The sequence below is a fragment of the Pyxicephalus adspersus genome, chromosome 2, assembly GCF_032062135.1.
Source record: "Pyxicephalus adspersus chromosome 2, UCB_Pads_2.0, whole genome shotgun sequence".
NCBI lineage: Eukaryota > Metazoa > Chordata > Amphibia > Anura > Pyxicephalidae > Pyxicephalus > Pyxicephalus adspersus.
The window spans coordinates 46,419,617-46,444,590 of record NC_092859.1 but is presented as its reverse complement, the minus strand read 5'-3'; the positions used below and the strand labels follow the sequence as shown (position 1 = coordinate 46,444,590).

At 34.3% G+C, this 24,974-nt stretch overlaps 1 long non-coding RNA gene across 1 annotated transcript in view; it reads left to right on the top strand.

The window, feature by feature from the left end:
* Nucleotides 1–18,741: 18,741 nt before the first annotated feature.
* The window catches only part of LOC140323516 (uncharacterized), a 139,146-nt gene continuing 132,913 nt past the window's right edge, over nucleotides 18,742–24,974 (top strand). The window contains exons 1-2 of the long non-coding RNA XR_011919393.1: nucleotides 18,742–18,836; nucleotides 19,055–19,992. This is a non-coding gene — a long non-coding RNA (uncharacterized lncRNA). The remainder of the gene's footprint in view (nucleotides 18,837–19,054; nucleotides 19,993–24,974) is intronic.

Sequence of the window (24,974 nt, the reverse complement as noted above, 5' to 3'; positions counted from 1 at the left end):
ACAATGGGGAAACAAAAATTTGGATTTTGAGAAAAAGAATTTAGAACTATCTATACAAGCCAAAGATGGAGGAGGCCTTGTCGCCCATACTAACGTATTAATAGAAGTTGTGGATGACAATAATAATGTTCTTGAGATCACCTCATTATCATCATCTATACCTGGGGATTCTAAACCTAGAACAGTGGTTGTTATAATAAGGGTTCATGATCCAGATTCTGGGTAAAATGTCAGATAATGGGGAAGGTACTCTTTGAATGAACTCTGTTATCAAACACATTCTGTAAGATAGTTACTACAAAAACTGTAGTATAGAAAAAATATCTAAGTATGACATACTGTAACTATTGTAGCTATGGACAGAGGATCTCCTGCTCTTTTTAGGAGAAGAAACATCATTTTGGAGATATCTGATACTAATGACATTCCACGAGTGTTTTTAATGCAAAGAACGAGCATCTTTCTATGTCAACCTATTTATCTATTATTATAGAGACTGGAAGTTTTTTGATTAGCTAAACAAAGAATTTGTATTTCAATTTACTGCCATAGATCTCCATCTCTCAACTGCAATGCCACATTGTTTTTTTAAGTAGTTGGTGAAAATGAAAGTACACCAAAAAATTCTGTACCCTTCATCAGAAAATGTAATAACTATGCATGAAATGGTCCCCGTTTTCTCCAGAAAAACCATTTTATTATATCCTAAATGAACACACTGGAGAAAAAAGAACATCAAGGATCTTTTAAGGAAAGAATATCCTAAATTATAAAGTTGTGGTTATGGTGAAAGTCTCTTTCAGCTACTACCACTTTAAGTCTTAGTATTGCAGAAAGATTTGAACCAGTGGTTTCTAAATTTGACAGTAATACTATTGATGGAAATTTTGATTCAAATCTTCAGCTATACTTAGTGGTTGCCTATTTGTTGTACTATTATATCATATCATATCATATCAAAGTGCAGAGGTTTAAAATCCCCAACAACTTCTTTTAGTACAAGTTTGTATCCTCCAATAGATTCCAGAGTGCTCTCCATGTCTAGTGACCATCCGCGGACACGGAGAGCCTGTGATTAAATAGTATTGTAGCATTGAGGACTGCGCTGTTAAGGTCAAAAACACTTGTGTACTAATCTTTTAGTGAAACCAGTATAACAGTCTGAGTACACTGGTAAAGTTTTATTCACTGCACAATGTGATATTATTTACAGGTAGTCTTCGGGTTAGAAACATTTGAAATTCGGATGCCTCGGGGCTTCCCTGCTCACTCCTGTGCAGAATGGAGGCTTGTTTTTGCTTTGATTGCGAATAACTCACAGTGAGGATTATATACAGTAACTGACACCATGCTGCCTGATAATAAGTTGAGACAAACATCTGTCATAATTGCATCTATTAAAATAATGTACCTGTTCCGATTACATGCAAATTCAACTTAAGAACAAACCTACAGTCCCTATCTCGTATGTAACCCAGAGACTACTTTTTTAAAGGGCTAATATATTCCTAATTGCCTGACTGCCTGTTGCAAACAATGGAGATGCACTTATAATATGGAACAATTTACTATGCTTGTTCTGGATGATTGAAATTGGCCACAATGACTCTTTTTGATGTTGTATCAAGCATTTGTGAATGTTGATCCTTCTGATGAAGCCAAAGGGTGAAACGCATTAAGGAATCTAAATTCAAGTACTATGTACTGGAGAAATAAAGACAAGAAAAGCTTGGGTTTTGAAGGCAAATAATATGGAGTATATTATAAGTAAGTTATATTATCAGTCATATAACATACATTAAATCCATACTGATAACATAAAAGACAATCGATGAAGTCCCATCCCCTCAGCAAAGCTGTAGAGGGGAATGTTTGGAACTAGCGTTCTGGACAATATAATTCCCTAGATGAGAACACTTTACTGTCATGCGAGGTATGGTGCAATACCCGGCGCGTTTCGCCTGAATTGGCTTCCTCGGGACTTGTAAACCACAGAAAGTAACTGCATATGAAAATACCATATATATGAACATTCAGATATATTATTTTTCATTGGATTGATGTGACGCATAAATAAAAAGAGAAAAAAAGAAATATCTGCAAATGTGTTTTGTTTCTTTGTGTACAAAGTTTGCTTCTTCTCAAAACATTTGTCTGGCTATATGTATAGGTAATTGTTTATTAATTTATGAGGAAACCCTCATGCAAATTTGATAGGCCTAGGACAATTATAATATTATTAATATTATTGTATCTGGGTTAAATGCATGGGCAAATATGCGAACAGTAACTAGTGTTGGGAAATTATATGATCAGTGTATGATTTAGGAGGGGATGGCATATAAATATATATGTATCTAACGATAATATTATATAATGCTGGTGAAGAAAAGGGCAGCAGTTACAGTTGCTAAGGCTGTAATTTACATATATGGCATCAGTAAGAATCATGGAAGATATAGTATCTTTAAAATATAGAGATATAGTATATTTGAAAATAATATACTAGTGATATTTGATATATAGTATATTTGGAAGTAATGTACCAGTGAATTTCTGTAAATATAAAAAAGAAAATGAAGCCCAGTAGTGCTTGAATTGCTCAAAAAAGTATTGCAGTATATGGGGATTTTGTACAAAATGTGGTAATAATCAACATTATGAACACTTTAACCAGCAAAAAGAAAAAAGGACTATGTACCTAAAGGCATAAATATACTAGGGGGAAAACTTGTTCTCCTTGAATGTCTGGATGTATCAGAATGTTGCTCTTGTTTTGGTTTGAATGTTGTATATAAACTGTTGATAATATTGTATATTATTATTAATATTGTTAATACATTTTAGGAATTTTAAGAATTATATAGAGCACAGTGGTACCTAAAAAATCCTTAATTACAAGTCAAAATTTACTTATGCTCCACCAAATCAAAACATCCCTGTGGAAAATTTAACACCAGTGAATCAGGTCTTGGAAATGAAAACAGCAAAAAACTATTGCCAATTATTAGTGATGACAAGGTAAGTCTCTTCCTGTACAAAGTGTAATATAACTTGATTTTCCATAATGCATTGTTTGCAAATTTTGATTAAGATTGTTATTTAAAGGAATATTTAAAGGAACATCCACCTATATTTTTTAAGATGGCCACATCCCTTATAGAACATAGAAAAGGACCTGTGGTGAAGAACACCAATTTTTCACAAGGACTTTTAGGGTCAAAAACAGAAACACATATGAAAATTAACATTAAATGCATATTTCATTCCAAGCACATAAAACACACTAAAATCATAGTTACGAACATTAGCCTCTCCTTGCATGGTATCCCTATATAGGGGGTACAACCTGAATTGTTTCTTTATGCGTTTCACTGAGATATTTGCTTCTTTAGAAGAGAGGAGAAAAAATCTATAATCACAGAAATGTACATTTATTATTTTCATATATAAAATGCAATATTAAAACAGTTACAAAAAAACATCGTAATGACAACCATGCATAGCAATGTACCTGATTTTCATTTTTGTGGCAACCCTCTCATTAAAGTTGGTGTATGGAACAAGACGGTAGTAGTACAGATGTATAAAACATGTAGGTGTATGAAACAAGACGGTGGCAGTAGCAACTAGTGTTGGTCGAATATCTCACTATTCGATTCGACAGCTATTCAATCAAATAGTGAGATATTGTTTGGGTGATCGAATGCCGAATTCGAACACCATTGAGCCCGATATCGCTTTTGAATTGTGATACTAAGCTTTTTTCTAGCATATTAGCGCGAAGGCTAACACCCATCCTGCACCGCCTTATCCATTCCGACCAGAGTGGTCCTTCCATTTAGAGACGCAAGGGATAACACTACTCGCACGCTGAACTTGATCCACCATGTGACTGTACACAAAAAAATAAATAAATAAATAAACACAAACACTCAGTAAATTAATTTAACAATAATTTAAATTTTTTTAACACATTTTTTTATCCAAATTTTTCCTGTCCAAAATCTTTTTTTTCGGGTCAGGTCTATCCGAATTTCGAACAGCCATATTCGGGTCGAAAATAAGGACAACCCGAATTCAAACACCAACACTAGTAGCAACCAAGCTGTAATAAAGTCCAATCTACCAATATTCAAAAGAAAGATCTCTCAATAATTTCTTCCTATTCTTTATAATTATTTATAAAGGTAGATTTGTTTGTGTAATAACGAATCCCACTTGATCTTTACTTAGCCCATCATGTTTTTTTAACATATATCACCTCCTTGATTAAGTTGCTTATCTTCACTTAACCCAATTCATATAGTCTGCCTTGTGCATAACCACAGTGCCGCAAATATACTGTGCAGGAATTAAACTATTCCTAGCGACTGTTCATGTGTTAAATGCATAACAAAAAACACAGCAATCAAAACATTATAAAGTGAATCTCTCGTTGCCCATCGTTCAAAATGTTGAAAATTAAAAAAAAAAAAACCCTTACCATATGCGAATACAACACCTATTTTCAGATACCGTTTGGCTTTTTACACTGTTCCTTAAGGTTTCCAATACCCATTACAATGATCCTAATAAGAATGGGGAGGGATTTACAGGCATCAAAGATTGAGGTAGTATACAATATGGAATCAAAAGCATTACTTACAGTTCAGTTTCAGTCCTTAGATGTGCAAATATGCCAGGCTATTGCTATAAATCACATTGCGTAATATGGATTGTTGGATTCATCATGAGGCTTGTATTGCTACCCAGTAGAACAACAGGTACATGTAAATAATTTTAATTTTGAAAAAACATTACTTAAACAGATTAAATCATTATAAGTAATTTTTCCACACATATTGAATATTGACTCAAAACCCTTATCCTTTCAGCAGTTCCTTCTTACTCTCAGGTATTGGGAGAATGGTATACTTTTCTTTAGTGGTTCGGGATGTGCACTTCTAGCAGATAATATCGTGTTTCCTGCAGTAGGTTTCTGATAAAGCTTTGTAGCTAGGAATAAGTCAGAATTGATAATAATTTCTATATCAAGAAATGATATTGTCGTTTTTCTATACTGCAAAGTGAAACTCAGATTGCTGGTACTTTTTTGCATCTTTTCAAAAAATTCCAGCAATCATTTTTCGGATTAATGTCAGATGGTGAGCACATCATCTATGTACCTACGCCACTATAAAATGTGGCGGAGGTACTTAGAGAGGGCCTCGTCTGACATTAACTCACTTTCCCACCCCCCCAGGCACAGGTTAGCGTAGGTTGGGGCACAACATGTTCCCATTGCCACACCCTGTACTTGGAGGTAGGTACTTTCAACAAACCTAAATATTTTCTTGGTGAGTAAATGTTCAAGTAGTGTTGTAACGAACTCATTCTGTTTCCAAAATGTTTGACTTGTTTCCCTTAGAAAATCCTTTATTACGCATATCCCTTCATTAAAAACATTGTTATTTCCGTAATATGTGTTTCTGGTATTGGCCCTAAAAGTCCCCGTGAAAAAATTGATGTTCTTCACCGCAGGTCTTTTTCTTTGTTATTTGAGGAAGCTTAAGATATGTTGGCTGTCCCTTTATTGGTGACATTGGGTTTAAATACTTGAAATGCATAGGAAATTGCATTAATTAATTCATTCATTAATTCAATAATGGATGTGGTCAAAATTAATTTGCAAATAATACCTAAATATGTGTAAGAAAATGTAAAAAAAATGACTACTAGTAAAAAAAGGTACTACTAATTCTGATAAAATGGCTAATAAATTACAAATTGTAAAAATTTTAAAAAGAAGTATATATTACTTTCTTCATATTTGCACATTTCTTTTTATTTAATGGAAAACAGATTACACTTCAATGATTTGTGTTAGATTTGGTTAGTTTGTAATACTTATCTGTTTTTTGACATGTTTAAAGGTAAAAAAATATTAAGATTGTTTTTCTAAATCCATACCTTTGAATTATTCATATAATCCTAAATCATGCTAACTTTCAATCTAAGGGTTAGTACAAGTTTACAAGATTTCCTGTTTTTCTACCCTTTACCTCACTCTAATTATCTTCTGCCATTTTGACTTACATGACACTATATTATTTCTGTCAAAGTACTGCTCTGTATTTTAAGTTTTCTCATTTTACATTCTGTGATATACCTTCACAATAAAAGTAGGATACAATGATTTGGAAGGATTTTAATGGTTTAAAACATGTATTTTTTTGCTTACTACAAAACTGTAGTACAATATTTCTTTCACTGTAGTTTTGAATTAGTTCCTACTTACTTCTCATCAAGAAAACTGTGTTCAATTTGGTTTTCAGTATCATCTGTATGAAATTTGATTAAAATAAACAAAACACTTTCCTTCTGCTTTTAACTACGACCAGGGCCTACTATTTCACCAATTTAGTTTTATTCTTCACAAAACATCAAGACAATGTAGAAATAAGAGGGGGTTTTTATGGCATACAGGTATAGTTATATTGTATTTGAAGTTTCAATTATTACCAGTAACCATTGAATTAAATAAATATTGTTAATTTCAAATTACAATTGTTTAGGCCAACTATACAAAGTAATCCTACTGCTCTCAAAAAGAACTTCAGCAGAAGACTGCTGATTAAACGCCCAAAAAGTTATCAAGGTTGTCTAGGTGCCCAGTGCGCTTCGCCGTATAAGGCTTCATCAGGGTTATTGCGACATGTGATACAAACCACATCATAACAAAATAATGCTAATCAGTATATTTTAAATTTTCTGATTTAAATAAACCAATAAAATGAGTAATTAAATTTATTTTTTCACATATTCCAGAGTGATACACTACAGAATTTTTTTTAACATTTTTTATTTATATTTATTTATGTAATGTGCACCAATCAGTGGATCTATGAATGCAATAATGTGTAGAGTATAATAGTTCTGATTATATCAGAGAACAAAATTTAAAAAAATTATGAATGTTTTGGTTCTTTACATTGGGGAAAATAAAAACAAAATTGAGACTTGTTTGTAAAAGAAAATATTTAAAGAATATTTCATATGAAAAAGGTATCAGTAAAAGATTATTGTAAAAGAGAATGAATACAAAATAATTTAGTTATTTAACTAATTACAGTAATGTTTTACTGATACTTCTAGGGTGCAGTGGGAATACTTTGTATAGTGCCAAGTTGGCCTAAACAGTTGTATTTTGAAATTACCACTTATTCAATTGTTACTACTGGTAACGTGCAGCCTTTCTAAATAAAGCCCATTCTGCACTTTTGTTTAGCTGCTTACATTCCACACATAACTGCATATGTTAGGATGTGTGGGGTAAACCAGAATCCCAGGAGGAAAACCCACTTGAAAATTAAGCTCTTTGCTGGAGCCCCTGCCAAGTCTGAAAGTGCTAGCTATTTTGCCAATTTTCCCTCTGTGGTTTGTTCCTCTTTCTTCCGATAATCTTCTTGTAATATATTCTCTTTATGTTCAGATCTAAAAATGACTAAGCTTCTAAATATTGGAATCCTAAAAGTTCACCTAAACACTTTTCCCTAAGGGCCATACTTTATACATACTTTGCAAATGCAAATTATGCAAAACAAATTTTTAACTGTTTTTAATTTTTCATTCTCTCTTCATTTATGATACTTTACTCCCATTTGCCCCTCTAAACTCTAAGTGTGATGCAACAGTAGTAATATTAATAACAAGTATGTTTTGCTTCTAACTTTTTTTGTTGCATGAGTAGTATATTTATAAAAAAAAGAAGGCTTAATTGTTCATCAGCTTTATATATGTTTTGATACTGCCAATAAAAGCTACCAATTTTAGCAGGGAATATAGATCTTAATTAATGATGGGTAACTTGCAGTAATCTTTAATTCTCCTTAGTCTTTGCAGTGTAGAACACAAGGCAAGTTAAAGGATTGTACTTATATTTTCTCTTTGCTCTGTAAGGATAGAATGAGCATTTGAAAGAGATTGCAATTTCCTGAACAAATATAGTATTCAAAAAAATGTATTAGTGGGCTATATCATACAATAGAATTCTATTTTTTTTTTTGGTAAATTCTTTACTAAGTATCAGGGCAAACATATTTATTATGTCTGTTACTTTTTGTATTCCATTTTTTCCAGTCAAAAAATGTGCAACTCCTTAAATTTGGATGCAAAAAAATCCATCATTCTGCCTGCTACTTGTTGCATATTTTAAGCAATTTTGTTTGTCCAATTGAAAAAATGTAAGCCCACATAACCACATGTTCTATTAATACAAACAAATATACTGTATGTTTTTTAATTTAAAATAGATAGAAAACTTCATGTTAATGTCAACTATTACAAAATCAATAAAAGGATCATCTTAACCTAGTGGGATTTTGGTTTGGCTGTCATACTTTTTTAAATACCCAAACTATTATAGAATAATTTTGAGGAAAAAACACCTGCATTATATCTTTTAAAATTATTTGTCTGGTATTGTTTTTATATTTCTATTGTTAAAATTAACTATAGGATAATGATGATTATTTGAATAGGTTATGATGTATTTGAGGTTGAGGCTAAACTTTAATGTTGCTAGCTAAATGTTTCAGGTAATTTCAGTATACCTACCTGTGAGGAATCAGTGCCAATGTTACGTGGTTAGTGTAATAAAAACATATTAGAGCAATATAAAAACATAAGGTAATATATGTAATACAATACTTTACATATATTAATAAGATCAAAGTTTTCTTTGAAAGATATTTTCTCAGCACTGCAGTTCCTAAGTATGTCCTAAGAGCACCACTATTTAACCAAGAAATTTATGGAAAAAGAAAATTACTAGTGTTTTTTTCAAGAGAGTTACATACTACAGGTCTGCAAAAAAGGATACAGACAATTTCTGGATCTCTTTATAGACTAAAATATTTTCTGTTTTTTTTTTCTTGGACCAAGAATTTATGATACACCATATCTTTGTTGGATTATATTTTCCAAAAGGATTTTGGAGAACATTTCGATTCTGAAAATGCCTGGCTAGATGAATATTTACAGACATACAAAGCAATCAGACGGCAAGTAATATTTTCTTTCCTATATTCCTGGCTGTGTCATTCAGTCTCTGGTCAGATTCATTATTCCATTGTAGAAGAAATGAGAAAAGATTCTGTTATAGCAAATATTGCAGAAGATCTTGGATTCGACAGTAACAATCTCTTCTCTTGAAAACGGCAGATTGTATCCCATTCTTCAGAGAAATGTTTTTATATGAATCTAAGTAATTGAAATCTGCATATAAAAGACAGGATTGACAGAGATACTGTGTAGGGCAAGCAACTACATGTTCCCTCAAATTTGATGCAAACGTTGAAAATCCACTCTACTTTTTCAATATAAATGTAGACATTCAGGACATAAATGATAATGCTCCACATTTTTTTCCAACACCAATAGTATAGAAATTAATGAATATACATTACCAGGAACCAAATTCCCTTTACAAAGTTGATATTGCTAATAATTCCATACAGGCGAACAAACTCAGTGATAATAAATTATTTACACTGTCTGAGAAAAACAGACCAGATCAAAGTAAATTTCCAGAACTTGGAAGCCTTTGGATGGAGAGACAAAATATTTATGAATTAATTCTTACAGCATTTGATAGGGGAAATCCTGTTAGATCTGGTACAGCCCTCATTAGAGTGATTATTTGAGATGCCAATGATAATGCCCCTTTTTTTTACATAAGAAATGTATAAAGTAAGTTTAAATGAAAATGCTCCCATTAATTCAACTGTTATTATAGTGGAGGCAACAGACAAAGATTAAGGCATAGATGCACAGATCACATACTCATTTACGATAACCTCAAAAGGCATTCATCATAAAGGTATATTTAGTATCAACTCTACAAATGGACAAATTAAAACAAATAAAGAATTTGATTTTGAGAAGAAAAAAACTATGAACTATCCATTCAAGCCAAAGAAGGTGGAGGCCTTGTCGTCCATACCAAGGTCCTAATAGAATTGATAGATGACAATGATAATGCTCCTGAGATAATCATCACCTCATTATCATCATCTATTCCTGAAGATTTTGAACCTGGAACAGTGATTGCTGTAATAAGGGGTCATGACATTGGGGTACCCACCCTAAGCAGCAACACCACATTGATTTTTCGTGTCATAGATCAAAATGACAATTTCACCAAAATCCCGTACCCTTCACCAGAAAATGGCTTAACTATATTTGAGATGGTACCTTTTTCCTCTAAATCTGGATCTTTATTAACAAAAGTGGTTGCAGTGGATGAAGACTCTGGACATAACTCTTGGCTGTCTTATCATTCCATGCAGATCACTGAACCATTTTACTTTATCATCAATGAACATACTGGTGAAATAAGCACATCACGTGTCCCTAAAGGAAAGGATATCATGAATCATAAAGTTTTTGCTATGGTGAGGGACAATGACATTCCCTCTCCTTCAGCCACTACCACCCTAAGTCTTGTTATTGCAGACAGTTTTCAACAAATGGTTCCTAAAATTGACAGTCGTGCTAAAGATGGAAATTCTGATTCAAATCTGCAGCTATACCTAGTGGTTACCTTAGCACGGATTTCCCTTTTATTTATTGTAACTATTATGGTGTTTATTATATTAAAGCGCAGAGCTTTAAAATCCCCAACAACCTTTTTTAGTTTAAGTTTGTATCCTCCAATGGACCCCAGAGTGCTGTCCATGTATAGTGATGGGACTTTACCACTTCCCTACCCATAAAACTTGTGACACTGTGTGACTTGGGATTCAGCAGACAATGACTTTACATATGCCCCACTTACTGAAAAGGTCCTAGTGGAAAATTGAATTGACACTGATGATTCAGTGGTCATAACTGAAAATTGCAAAGAATCGTTGGCTATTATTAATGTTCCATCAAATTAAAATGTCCATGTGGAAAGTTTAATTGACACTGATGATTCTGGACTTGGAAATGAAACTGTTAAAAAATTTTAGTGACTGATTGTGTGGACCAGGTAAGTCTCTTCCTGTATAACAGTTAATTTACATTGATTTATACTATGTTTATATGCTATGCTATGCTTGTTGTCTGATTATTTTGAAAGTTTTTTGTGATGAAACTTGACAGGGTATAGTGCAAAATATGCCCCTTTTCTGTTAATTTGATCACATTTAATGTTTGATGCTACCGCTTGAACAAAAGTAGTGTGAGCCCCGAGAAGGGCCAAGACACAGGGTCTAAGCAGCAACCAGGTCTTCTCCAGAGTTTCTAGTAGTGAGAATGTTGCACTGCTGGTTACAGCCAGGTTGCGGTTCTTGGGAACACCAGGGTGGAAAAGAGGATACACGGTACCAAATCACTAAAAAGAAGAATTGTCAAGGAAGGCCAGGGTCAAGGCAGGCAGCAAGTAAGAGAGGTCAGGTCACAAGCCAGGGGTTAAATACCAGGGATCCAGGAAATAGACACCAGTGACACAGGTACCACTGCAGACACAGGGAACACAGGAGGCACTGGAAGCAACAGGAGGCACACATGACACAGGAAAATCTACAGACAGAGAGGAACACTGGAAAAGCACAAGGGAAATGGCTTGAAACAATAGACTGGGCAACAAGGGGTTCACACAGGAGCTGGATAGAGGAAACACTAAATTAAGCAACAGGTGTAGAGGAACTTGCTCATCAAGCTATGGGGCTCGGCACTAGGGGAGACATGTTGCACAAACGTTGAGTGCTGTGTCTGAGCTAGGGTGATATGCTGAATAAAACTCAGCAAAAATTTCCAAGGATTTACAGCAGCCTTTGCAAAGGGGGAGGTAAACTAAACCCCACGGTCAGATACAATATGCGCATGCATACTGTGGAGCCTAAAAATTTCACAGATAAAAACTGGCACCAACATGGTAAAAGATGGAAGACATACAAAGTGGGTCATTTTGGAAAAGTGATCCACGTCCACCAAAATAACAGTTCATCATTTGGAAGGTGGAAGATCTGTAATTAAACCCATGGAAAGGTGACACCAAGGCTCCATGCTAATGGGCAAAAGAAGAAGTGGACCTGCTGGGGCACAGGTGGGTGACTTTGTCTGAGCACAGACAGCACAGGCCTTGACATAGTCTGTCACATTCTTATGAAGGTTGGGCAACCAGTACAGACGGGAGAAAAATGTGAGTGTTCTATAAACACCCAGATCACCAGAATGTTTGGAATCGTCTGCCTATTGTAATATTTGGGGGGAATAGGAGAGGTCAAGGCTAGGATGTGGTGTGGAGGAATGATAAACTCTGGCTCATCAACAATCTCAGAATCACGTGGATTGAAGGAGCGACAAAGGGCATCTGCTTGGGAGTTATCAGAACCAGGTTTAAAGGGACATCAAAATCAAACAGTGAAAAGAATAATGACCAACTGGCCTGCCAAGGATTGAGGCGACAAACAGACTGGAGGTTTTTATGGTCTACAAAAATAGTTGCCTTGTGCAGGGAACCCCTCAAGAGATATTGCCACTCCTACCACAACAGGCATTTCACAGCCTTTGTATGGAGTCTGTTGTCTTAGAGACTTTGCAGGACTAAACAGACATGCTGTCTGTGAGAGGGCAAGTCAGGAGAAAAAATCAGGATGTCATCCAGATAGACCACAACACAGATATATAGCAGGTCCTGAAATACCTCATTTACAAAGTGTTGTAAGACAGCCGGGGCATTACAGAGACCAGAGGGCATCACCAGATATTCATAAACCTCAAAACCCATTTCTTCAAACTTGCCTACCCGTCTTCTTCTGTTTTTTGAAACCACCACTACTTCCCAGCAATACATATCTCCCATCCTATTGTGTGTGAAATTCCCCCATCTACTAGATTGTAGGCTCTTTGGGGCAGGGTTCTTTCTTCCTGTATCACTGTCTGTATTAGTCTGTCATTTGCAATCCCTATTTAATGTACATCGCTGCGTAATATGTTGGCGCTATATAAATCCTGTTTATTAATAATAATAATAATAATAATGCCGATCCCTGGTATTAAAAGCTGTCTTCCATTTGTCCCCCTCCTTAATCCGAATTAGGTTATAGGACCCTCGGAGGTACAGTTTATTGAAAACCGGGACACCACTGAGATGGTCAAGGAGCCCGGGGATAAGGGGCAGCAGGTACCGGTTCTTAACAGTGATGGCATTCAGACCGCGATAGTCAATACAATGAGGAAAAGGCCCATCCTTCTTTTGGACAAAGAAAAGTCCTGAGCCCGCAGGGAAAGATAAATCCGCGCTGCTGTTTTTTTTTTATGTATTCATTCATAGCCCTAGTCTCAGGAAGACTGAGAGGGTATACCCGACCTCTTGGAGGTGTGGAAGAAGGTATGAGGTCTATAGCACAGTCATAGGTCTGGTGGGGATGAAGCTGCTCGGCCTTGCATTTGGAAAAGACATCTTGAAAGTCCATGTACTGGGTAGGGATAGATGGAGCAATCTTCATCGTGGAGATAGCGAGGGGCTTGAGAGGCCTTAGTTTAGTCAAACACTGGGAGTGGCAAGAAGGGCCCCAAGCCATTACCCCTGGAGTAAACCAATCTAACACTGGGGAGTTTTGTTGATGCCATGGGAGTCCCAGGGGGATTGCAGATGAGGCCTGGGGAAGAACAAGAAAGGTTATAATCTCCTGATGTAGCACACCTATAGACATTTGCATGGGCAAAATTTGAAAGCGGGTAAGTCCATGGGACAGAATGGTTCCATCAATCACAGAAATACCCAAGGGTTGAGGCAAAGGCTTTATAGACCAGGCACAATCCTTGTCAAGAGAAACAGAAATGAAATGGCCTGCTGCTCCAAAATCAATGAAGGCATTCAAGGGAAATCTGGATTTATTGTAGGACACTGGAGTGGAGAGAAGAGTGACCTACCATGCCCCCCTCAGAGCTTACTAGGCGCTGCAGTTTCCAGGTTTTCTGTGGACAAAGTTTAAGGAAATGTCCTTTCTGTCCGCAATAGATGCAGGGGCCTGTAGAAAAACGCTGGGACCTTACTTCAGAAGACAGACATGAATGGCCCAGTTGCATGGGTTCCTCTGAAATAGGAGGAACAGGACAGGCCAGAGGTTCAAGAGGCCGCTGGAAGGACGGTTCCAAGCCGGGGTGAAAAAATCTTGCATAAGCGAGATCTCTTCAGAAAACGTTCTTGGAAACGAATATCAATCTGGACGGCCAGGGAGATCAGTTCATCCAAGAAAAAGGGAAATCTCTCAACTAGCCAATTTATCCTTAACCTCCCAACCGCTAACCCCGTACTTTTTCGTATTAAAAAAAGTTGCAATAATCGATAACCCCGTACTTTTCTCACTCCCCACTTACCTGGTCCCGCTGTGCTCATCCAGCGTTGTGTCCATTTTCCACCGTCGTCCTCCAGCGTCGATCTCCCTCTCCAGCGTCGGGTGCCGTCTCCTGGTCCCGCTGATCGTCCCGCGTCCTTCTCCTTCCAGCGCCGGGTGCTCTCAGAAACAAGAAGCCGGCCGGCGGAGGAAAAAAAAAGCCGTCGGCGCGTGTGCGGGAAATTAAAATTGAAACTCATTCATTCATTTTGTATTGGATTGGATACAGGAGTTTGTATTCAATCCAATACAAAATTCATTATATCTACTAGACCCCTATTCGGACATATTTCTGTAAGTTACAGGTCTACAATTTAAAAAAAAAAAATTCATGAAAACCTGTAACGCTTTTGGTACAGAAATCTAGACATCAGTGTAACGCCCAGGTGGTTAATGCACTGTGACAGGCCCTGCCAGAAGGTAGCGTGGAGTGCTTTACTGTTCCAGGTCAGCCGCCAAAAGGCGGTATAAGGAGTAGAATTTAATTATATAAGTGTATTATTTAAATATATCATTATTTATTTAAAGATTTCCAGCACAGGCTTTGAGAAAAAGGTACAGAAATGAACAGTAAATATGTTTAAACATTTTTAAAAGATAAAATAAATACATTTTCAGACTCAGTGAACCATTTAGTCTTTTTCTGAAATCACTCTTCTGTGTTTCTGTCCAATACTTAAAAAATGCAAATACATACCTTTAAGACTTTTCTGTTTTTTTAAACTTGTTTAAAGCAAAACCTAAAAGTGTGTTAATTCCATCTATGTATATGTGTTTCTATTTAATATATACAATTACCACAACAAAACAGTACTTTTGGGGATGGTGTACTCTTCTAGGATCTATAATAATCTAGGGATCATTGCTGGGTATTAGATGTTCGTAATACCTCTAGGGTATAGTGTTTGACAATGCTTATAAATATATCCTCAACTCTTTGTCCTATTTACAAGTTTACCTCTCATTTTGTAGTTTTTAGAGCTTCCTTTGTTTTTTTTTTTTATTATTTTTTTAGTAATGCATTTTTACAATCTGAAGATCTTTAATTAAATAAACTCATGTGACTATAAGATCTGGCATGACTGCAACTTGCCAATACTTAAACATGTTTATTTAAAGATGCATATTACATTTTATATGTATTTATTATTTCAAGTACCTAGTTCTTTTATTGTCTGTATGCTTGATATATCATCTATTAAAGAGGAAGTTCTGGCAACATATAATCTTACAAGAACATTAAAAGACTATAATGATTAAGTAGACAGGTAATTGTGATAGGTGAAATCACCAATTGAAAAAGAACAAAGTAAGTGAACAATATATGATGATTTTATTAAAGTGGCAAAGTGGACAGAGATGTTGTTAATTATTTTTTTTGCAAAGGAAAAGGATTTGTCTTAAAAAACATGTACAAAAGTTTTAAAGGAAAAATGAGCTACACTTGGAATGTCCTTAAAAAAGGAAAAAGTTTGCTAGACTGCACTGCCATTGATACATTCTCAGATAATATGACTGTAATTGCAAAACTAAATTTAATAATAAACAGAACAAAAATACCATTTAGGATTTCATAAGATAACAATGAATGGCAAAATCAACAAGAATACTTAAGTATTTGGATAAATAATGGATCAAGAGATACCCATTGAGCACAGAACATGGGAAGAATTTCCTGGGATACTCAAATATGCATCATTCCACATCCTAACCAAAAGAACAGAAGAACTTGACCACTGAGGAAATTTTTGCTCCAGAAGGTAAATAAGCAGTTCAAAGTAACATTAAACCATAAAAGTTGGAATTTAAAACAAGGGTAATAACTACAAAGAGAGAGAGGGAGAGAAAGGTACACAACAGAACCCCAATATGTAAAATAATAATTTAAGAAATATTAAATGCAAAACAAAGTTTGGGTAAAACTTGGGCATCAACAGTATTATTAGTGTATGGGTAAACATTCTAATTTTTATTACTGCATATATTACTATGTACCTGCTGTCTTAGACGCATTACAAGTCCGACAAGATTTTTATATTATAATAGAAAAAAAAAGCCAGCCACTTGTATATTCCAAATATATATATACTAATTGTTACTTACCATAATGAATATTTACTGCAGTATAAGCTAATGAGATTTAAAATTACCAGTCATATGACCTAAATTAAAGAATGTCAAAAATACAGACAGTATAATGAAAAATGTATTAAACTATATTAAATGAATTGCTTTAATGTTTCATTTAGTAAAATGTATGCCATGTGATAATAAAAACTCCAAAATAGATCTGATGGACGGATGCTTTGTTTCACGTTGAATTCACTAAACTGTTACTTAATCATATATTAGTAGAGGATTCAAAGGGTTACTTGGTTGCCATTCCTAAGTGTCTTAAAGTTAGAGTATAGGTATTCTGCTCTCTCACTTCAACCTAAAACATAAACAGCAATTTCTCATATAATACACACTTACGTTTTGAAAAAAAATTAATTGAGAAAAGCATAGCTATGTCAATGCTCGTAAAAAAAGATATTTATGTTTGCAGAGCTTCTGTACTTTGTAGTTACTGAATTATAATTCATACCCTACTCAAGGTATGAAAACAGAATATTATATCTTCAGTATGCCACGTCTTAATGCAATATGTGATATATAGATAGATTATTTAAAAAGTCCTATTTAAAAGAATAATTTTCTTTAGTGCTTCTATTCCTTAGTTTGTCCTCACAGCACCGCTGTTTAAACAAGAAATGGCAGAACTGGAAAACCACTAGTTACCTAGTTCTTTGCACGCTTAACACAATACAAAACATTTGCTGTTATTTTTAAGTAATTAATTTAGTATACCCTTTCAATATTGGATTACATTTTTAAAAGGATTTTGATGAAGATTTAGATGCTATAATGCCTGAGCAGGAAGAAAATTTAAGGACACATAAAGGAAAAAGGTGGCAAGCAATATTTTCATTCTTATTTTCCTATTACTGTACATATACTTAAAAGAATAACGTTTTCTTTGAAAGATAATTTTTTAAATACTGCAATTCCTCTGTTTGTCCTCAGAGCGCCGCTGTTTAACTAAGAAATGTATAGAAACAGAAAAAAATCACAAGCATTTTCAAGGCAGTTACATTCTGCAGGTCTCCAAGAAACAATACAGCTATTTTCTGATTTCCTATACATAACATTTTCTGGTATCTCTTTGGATTAGGCAATCTTGTACACACTTCCTTGGATTATATTTTCCCAAAAGGATTTTGGAGAAGCATTTGATTCTGAAAATGCCTGAGCAGGAAGAACATTTAAGGACACATAAAGGAATCAGTTGGCAAGTAATATTTTCCTTCTTACTCTGTCATGTGTCATTCAGTGTCCAGTCAGATTCATTATTCCTTTGTAGAAGAAATGAGAAAAGACTCCGTTATAGCAAATATTGCAAAAGTTCTTGGATTAGATATTACCAATCTCTCCTCTAGAAAACTGCAGATTGTATCCTATGTTTCGGAGAAATATTTTTATGTTAATTTAGGTAATGGAAATCTCTGTGTGAAGGACAGGATAGACAGAGAGATTTTGTGTGGGTCAGCAGCTATCTGCGCTTTAAAATTTGATGCAATGGTTGAAAATCCTCTCTATGTTTTCAATATAAATATTGAAATTGAGGACATAAATGATAATGCTCCAGTGTTTTTTCATGAAATTATTACTGTAGAAAGTATTTAACTTACACTACCAGAAGCCAGATTTCCTTTACAAAAAGCAGAAGATCCAGATATTGGTATCAATTTCATACAGACATACAAGATAAGTGATAACAAATATTTTACGCTTTCTGAGAAACACAAATCAGATGTAAGTAAAATTCCAGAACTTGTATTAGAAAAGTCTTTGGAACGAGAGACACAAAATGTTCATGAATTTATTCTTACAGCTTTGGATGGAGGAAGTCCTGTTAGATCTGGTACAGCCCTAATCAAAAAAATTATAACTGATGCCAATGATAACCCTCCTATTTTATTCAAGAATTGTATAAAGTCAGTGTCAGTGAAAATGCACTAATTTATTCAACTGTAAGTACAGTGGAGGCAACAGATAAAGATGAAGGCACCAATGCACAAATTACATATTCATTTACCAAAACCTCAGAAAGCATCCATCATACAGGTATGTCTAGTATTAACGCTACCAATGGGGAAATTCAAACAAACAAAAATTTTGATTTTGAGAAAAAAAAAGAATTTTTAACTTTCCATAGAAGCCAAAGATGGAAGAGGCCTTGTCGCCCATACTAACGTATTAATAGAAGTGATCGATGACAATGATAATGCTCCAGAGATAATCATTACTTCATTGTCTTCTTCTATTCCTTAGAATTCTGAACATGGGACAGTGATTGCTGTAATAAGGGTTCATGATCAAGATTCTGGGGAAAATAGGGAAGTCGACTATCAAATTGGAGAGAAGGTACCTTTTGAATTAATTTTGTCATCTAACAGTTTTTATAAGATAGTTACTACAGAAACTATGGATAAAGAAAAAATATCTAACTATAACATATCTATTGTAGCTACTGTCAGAGGGTCTCCTCCCTATTTCACCTGAAAAAGCATTATATTAGAGATATCAGATATAAATGACAATTCTCAGTTTTTATGAAATCTACTTTTGTTGCTTATGTGCAGGAAAACAACTTACCAGGTGCCTCAATATACAGTGTAAGTGCTTCAGATCCTGATACTGGGGACAATTCTAAGGTAACATATTCAATTTTTAATACCAATATAGATCTTCAGACATGCAAATATATGTCTTTATGCTCAGAGGTCATTTGATTATGAACAATACAAAAAGTTTGTATTACAAGTTATTCATTATCTGAATAGTGGATCAAAATGACAATGCACCAAAACTCCTGTACCCTCCACCAGAACAAGGCTTATCTATGTTTGAGATGGTCCCTTTCTCCTCTGAACCTGGATCTTTAATAACAAAAGTGGTTGCAGTGGATGAAGACTCTGGGCATAATTCTTGGCTGTCTTATCATTTCATACAAGTCTCTAAACCGTTTTATTTTATCATCAATGAACATACTGGAGAAATCAGGACATCACGGGTCTTTCAAGGAAAATATATTCTGAATCATAAAGCTGTGGTGATGGTGAAAGACAATGGAATCCCCTCTCTCTCAGCTACTACCACCCTAAGTCTTGTTTTTACAGACTGTTTTCAACAAATGATTCCTAAAAACAACAGATGAAAATTCTGATTCAAATTTGCAGCTATACTTAGTGGTTGCCCTAGCACTGATCTTCTTTCCTTTTTTTATAACAGTTATGGTGTTTATCATATCAAAGTGCAGAGCTTCAAACCCCCCAACAACTTCTCTTAGTACAAGCTTGTATCCTCCAATGGATCCCAGAGTGCTGTCTATGTTTAGTGATGGGACTTTAACACTCCCCTACCCATATAACTTCTGTGTGACTTTGGATTCAGCAGACAAAGACTTTTCTTATGTCCCACCTATTGAAAAGGTCCTGGTGGAAAATTTAATCGACACTGATGATTCAGTGGTCATAACTGAAAATTGCAAAGAACATTGGCTATTAAAAATATTGACCAGGTAAGTTTATTTTTGGTCAACAAATAATTTACTTATTTTTTTGTAATATATATTTTAGTTATGTCATAAGGCTTTGTTTGTGAGGATCATTGATAGACTTGCTTTGGATCCCTCTAAGGTTTAGGATGGTAACATTGTCACCTCACGCCTTCTAAGTTTAGTGGATCTGATTTTGACCCCTTATAGCTAACAAATATGTGTGTTATCAAATGTTATTTATTTGGAAAATTATATTTGTTCCAGAAATACAAAATGAACCAATGCAGTATTTTTAGAAGTGAGTTTAGATAGGCAGTGTAAACAACAATCTCATCAAAACAAATGTGCCTTACAAATTTAGATTGCATTTTACATATGCAGGTATTTTAAGCAAAATGTCTACCATGTTCACTTCATCTCAAATGTTTTCTACACTGAACAGCTTTTCTATTTATTGCTTCCAGCAAAAGAAAGCTGCTCAGCATTTTATAAAATCACTTAATATTACTTCTAGCTCTTGACTTGATGTACTTTAAAATCCCTGAAATGATTAAATATGTATCATAGTTGTCATTAGTGTTCTTCCAATATCAGCAAATCTATCCACAAATTATATATAATTACAGCCTGATATATTTATGTATTGATAGGGCTAGTACTATTGATTCTGAAATCTGTGCATGTTATAGCTTTCTCTGATGACAACTGTTGTTGCCCTTTTTATATGCATAATTACCAAATAAAAAGATAACAACATTCAAAAAATGGGAAAGAATAATAAAGCTGACTCTACACCCACTTCACACCTGTAAATCATGTCAATACATCCCTCTTTCCGTCAGACCATGCTGTCAGACCTCCTTGCTAAAGCGCCTCTCTCCTGCGCATGTGGGCAGTTCTGACCCTAGGCGTGCCTGCTCTTCCAAGTTTTATCAGTTTTGCCCATCCTGTCGGAAAATCAGAAAGTAGCCTCTTAATCATCTCTGACTATTTACCTAGCTCAGACTCAGCACTCAGTGTTTGTCATCGTGTATCTACTAGTTTAGACCCCCCTAGCTCTGCTGTGGGCCCCTTGTGGCCCAGTCTGTTGTTTCCATGCCAGTTCCCTTGTGCTGTCCCGGTGTTATTCTGTGTCTCTCTGGTATTTGACCCTGACCTCTCTTGCTTGCTGCCTGTCTTGACTCTGGCCTTCCTTGACATTTTCCACCTAGTGATTTGGTACTGAGTATCATCTTGCCCACTCTGGTGGGCCCAAGAACCGCAACCTGACAGTACCCAGCAGTGCAACATCCTCACCACTAGAGGCTTTGGAGACGACCTGGTTGCTGCTTAGACTCTGCGCCTTGGCCCTTCTCGGGGCTCACACCACTTTTGTGCAAACCATAGCACCCCCTAGAGGCAACAAGACAAACACAGTGAAATAAATATCAGATACATGTTTAATTCACATCAAAAATGTAGATAACATTTCAAATGGCTCCTTACTGTTCTCCACCATTGGGAGGCGGTGAAGCTCTCATAGGTTATATTATATTAAAGAGTGCAAACCTGTGTTGTAATTTTTTAAATTGACTTTTATATTGTTTTTATGAATGAAAATATATGAGAAATACATCCTCTCATCTCCTGCTACAAGACAAGAAGTGAAGGACAACTTTCCTCTAAGACACAGATAATATAATAACTGATAAAAGCTTAAACTCACCTCTATTCTATTGAAAATAAAGAAAAGGTTCCTTTTAGATGCAAGATGCATTATTATGTTTGCCATTTAAAATTTTCTTATCTCCTGAATCTTTAAAGCTTTTTGTTTAAAAGAAAATTCACTGTTTTAAAAAGCCATGGCTCATGGGACCCCTGTAAAGCTCTGGAGAAACTCTAGAGAATAGCTGGTTTAAACAATGTTTTTTTCAAGCTGGGTTTATCTGTGTGTTTCTGGCTTATATGGATCCCTTGTCTAGGCTTTTTTAGACTAAAGCAAGTGCAATACCACACAATTCTAATACATGAGAGCTAGTACATGCAGATACACAAACTCACAAGCATTGTGTTTCCATATTTTAAAACAAACTAAATACATTGAAACTAAACACATTTCCTGTTTCTTTGAATTAAAATAAAAGCTTTTACAAAAACAAACTGTGAATTAAAAACTGAAAACTATATTGCTTGCTCATGGAATTTCCATGTTTGTATCAGTAGAAAAATGGAATGTATGGTTGATGATATAAAACTCCAGGAAATGATTCATAATGTTAATATCACAACCATCTCTAACTGATAGGAGTTAGGCTTCTGCAGAAAGTAGCTGCAAATATTGAAAAAAAATTGAAAAAAATACCTAACTTAATCACTAACTTAATCATTTATCAGGCACCGAACAGGCTGTTTGCAAAAAAAAATGTGCTATTTCTAAATAAATTCAAATTTTTGGTTTATCGTATTTTTGAAAGTGGAGATAAGATTAAAAGGATGAAAAGATAATCACTTTTGACCTGCTTGCCACTTTCAGTTTTGATGAGTTTTTACAGTATAAGCTATTTCAATGAAGGAAGTCTCCAGGTAAAATGGTAGGGAAGCTACAGTACTCTTTTACTCTTACCTCTTACTCTTAAGTCTGTTCCCCTGAAAAGAAAATGTGTTCCCACTTTTTTAAGCATGGCATTATTGAAGAGGAAAACAGGTTTATAAATATGGCGGACGAATTCTCCTCCACATTTTTAATGACCAGAAAGATAAAATATGGCAGTGAAATCAATGAGTTAAAGACATTTGCACAAGAAATTTTGTTTTTTTAGAGAAACATGCTTTACAGTCTAAATATTATCTTATTTTAATGGCAACCGAATCTGAGTTGAAGAGTATGATAAACTTACTTTTTCTATTTATCATATTTGTCTGTCTTGGCACCTCTGGTTATCTGTTCTTATGTCTTTATCAATTGAACTATATATATATATATATATATATATATATATTTATATATATATATATATATATATATATATATATTATCAATTTTTGTATTTAAAAATAAACAAAAAATTCATGTAAATATAGAACTATAGAATTCAAACTGAATGTATATTGTAATAATTTAAAATCAAGACATTCTATCAAAATGTATTAGTTTTATTTTTATCCTATAAACATAATCAGATTTGGCTTAGGAGTTAAAATTACTGATGTCCAACTGGAAGACATTCTTAAATTTGCTTTGGGTTTTTATAGCACAGAACAAAGACCTAAGCCAAATTATTTGTATCTTTAGTTTATTTTCAGCCTAATGCAAGGTCTATGTATTGCAAAAAATTACTATGCATTTTATTTTAATGTATTAGTATTACTAGTATGAAAAAAGTAAACAATACCGATTTATTTTGTATATACTAAGCACCATAGCCAAATATACTTTTTGTCTATTTCTATATATGTTCTATTTTCTTTTAATTGCAAAAAAAAACAAAAAAATTTTCACAACTATTGATAATGTTGATATCCTATTTTTAAAAATGTTTAAAAACATAAAAAAAGTATAAAAACATTTAACAAGTTTAGTGACATGTTCTACATATATATACATACTGTACAGGTATTCTTTTTGTATGCTTTGTAAAGCAAAATGTATGATTTCCCTAAAGTTAGTTACAATCTAAAGTTATATTAAATTAGCTTATTATAAATAAATTGATTAAAATTTAAAATTGAAAAGCTTTTAAAGGTATTGTCTATAGCTGATGACCATATGGATTATAGTAAAATATTGTAGTACGTGTTAAAATACCTTTGCTATGAAAAATATTTTACAAAAGGTGTAATCACTTAAATGAAGTTATAACGTTAGTTACTTTCCATATTTGTTATTATTTTTTGCAATGAGAATTAAAAATACCAGAAACATTACTGAAAGTAATAGACAAATATTACAGGCATTAAAGTTCAGGAAGTAAAACTAATTTTTAGAGTCTGTTGAGTGAACTTGCTGTGAAATTTCTAGTCTTGAAACATACATCTTGGAGCATACTTTTATATATTAGAAAAATCATCAATTCATTAAACATTCACAGTAGGTAAATGTTCCTAAGGCATATGTTTTAAATGTAAGAGATTGATTCATCGCAATGCTTTTTGGAATCTACAATTACTGCTATATAAATATATTCCTTTGTGATGATGAGCAAAAAAATTGATGTTAAATAGATTCTCATTTATTTCAGATATAAGTTTATCCTCCAAACCTATAGATGTCTTTAAATGTCTTTGGGTAACTAAAAAATAGTTATCATAAAAATGTGTTAGTTCATCAAAAGATAGAGACCATTTATTGCCAGATTTAGTTGGTAATTGTTTTAAATAGGTGTCTTAAAGTGGGAATACTAATAATATACTTCATCTAACTTTCACCTAAAACTTAACCTCCTTAAGTCAGTTCATGTCTGTCTGGATTTATATGTCTAAATATACGTTTATCTGATCATCTGATCATTTATCTCATAAAAACTAATAAACATTCCGGGTGTGATATATCTTAAAACAAGGGACAGCACAGAGTCCAACGTCACAATCTGGGCAGTAGAACCAGGTTTCTTTTCTTATTTTTTTCCTGGCATAATCCTGCCTAGCACAACACACCACACACATCCTCGTTGGCGCTTCCTTTCTTGCGCTTGGTGGTATATGGTCTATAAAGTGACGACCAGTCAGGCGTTCTGGGTTCACCACTGAGGTAGCACGGCATCCTACACGACCCCTTTCCATTCTGCTTCAGTTTGATGTTTCAGACATATGGCCTCACAAATCTTGCATATGAAATCAGGGTGAGGTATAGGCCTGGCATTGTTTTGTGTGAAGAGTATGTACGCATTCCACAAACACTGTTCCACAAGATGTCTGAAATTTTTTTTATAATATTTTCTCTGTTGCTTTCTAACAGCAGGATAGAAAGTAATCGCCTGGTTGGCTCTGTCAACACCTCCCATGGTGCTGTTGTAATCCAATACAAC